Below are 1,398 nucleotides of genomic sequence, written 5' to 3'. Positions count from 1 at the left end.
TCATGATTAAAGTTCTAGAAATTTGAGAAATAATGAGGTTTGGCTATTTAAATTAAAATTCTGTCTAATTTTATAATTATTGAATTATTTTTTATATTTAAGTTATAAAATTGGTAGTTATGAAATAATAAGAATTTTATATGATTTGGTTTTAGATAATTTAATTTATTTAATTTATATCATTTAAGACTTTAAGTTAAAGATAAAGAAAATTAATTATATTGCCATGTATTTTCAATTAGAGTAATTTATTGAGAATCAATTAGTATTTTTATATCACAAATAATTTTTTAAAGTAACTTTAAAGATTAAATTAGTTTTTCAAATATTAATACTTTATGCTCCAATTATATTAAAATTATTTTACTCAAATTAAACCCAAAATCTCCGATTCCATACACAAACTCTAACCCTAATTAAACTACATTTTTTCTCTATCCCTAATGAAACCCTAAACCACCTCCCCTCCACCAGTAAACAAAATAGAAACAACACATACACCAACATATGAGCCTTAGCCAAAACAGAAAAGGAAGAGAGGAGAGGGATCTGCGGGAGAAGGGGAGGAGAGAGTGAGGGCGGCGCCAGCAGGCGTCACTACCGCCGCGCCGTCATGTCGCATAGAGAAGAGAGAGGGAAAGTCGAGGAAGGAGAAGAGAGAGAAGACCGCGCTGTTGCCTCGCCGCTGCTCGCCGCGCCGTGTCGATTCGCCGTCCAGCCGTGTCGAAGAAGGAGAAGCGTCGTCGTTTTGAACCCGCGTCGCCGTCACTATCGACTGGGCCAGCTGAGGGAGAGTGAGAGATGAACGAGAGAGCTCACGATGGAGAAAGGGGAGATGCCGCCATCGTACCAGTCACCGTCGCTCTCGCCGAGCAGAAGCTCATTGCTGCCATTCTTGCCTCTATCACCGTCTGAGAAGCTTCCATGGTCGTTGCCGTTGAGCTCACAAGTGAGAGAAAGAGAGTTCGCAGGTGAGAGAGGAAGGTGTTGTACCGCCGTTCGTTGCTGCGCAACCACCGCCACGCCTTGTCGTCGCCAGGGTTGCCACCACCACATCTCATCGCCAAGGGGAACCTTGCCTACGCTGTTGCCGAACCGGGCCAAATTCAACGATTAATGCTACCACCACCAGAACGGATTTTCTGGTCTGATTTCTGCTTCTTGTGGCTCTATCATTTTGTTTTTCTGTAGCTACAGTGAGTTTTCGATGTAGAACCCTTATTATTATTGTTGTCATATGCTTGTTCTGATTTGATTTTTGATATATGTCCTTGTCTTGGGTTTCTTGAAACTGTTTCAGTCGCTGTAATTGCAATTTATATTAACACGGCTATTATAAGAGGCGTCGGGGCTGTTGCTGTCCCGTGGGGTTATTGTTGTCAAAAGGGAATTATCACG

The sequence above is a fragment of the Arachis duranensis genome, chromosome 7, assembly GCF_000817695.3.
Source record: "Arachis duranensis cultivar V14167 chromosome 7, aradu.V14167.gnm2.J7QH, whole genome shotgun sequence".
NCBI classification, from domain to species: domain Eukaryota; kingdom Viridiplantae; phylum Streptophyta; class Magnoliopsida; order Fabales; family Fabaceae; genus Arachis; species Arachis duranensis.
This window is presented reverse-complemented; position numbering follows the sequence as displayed.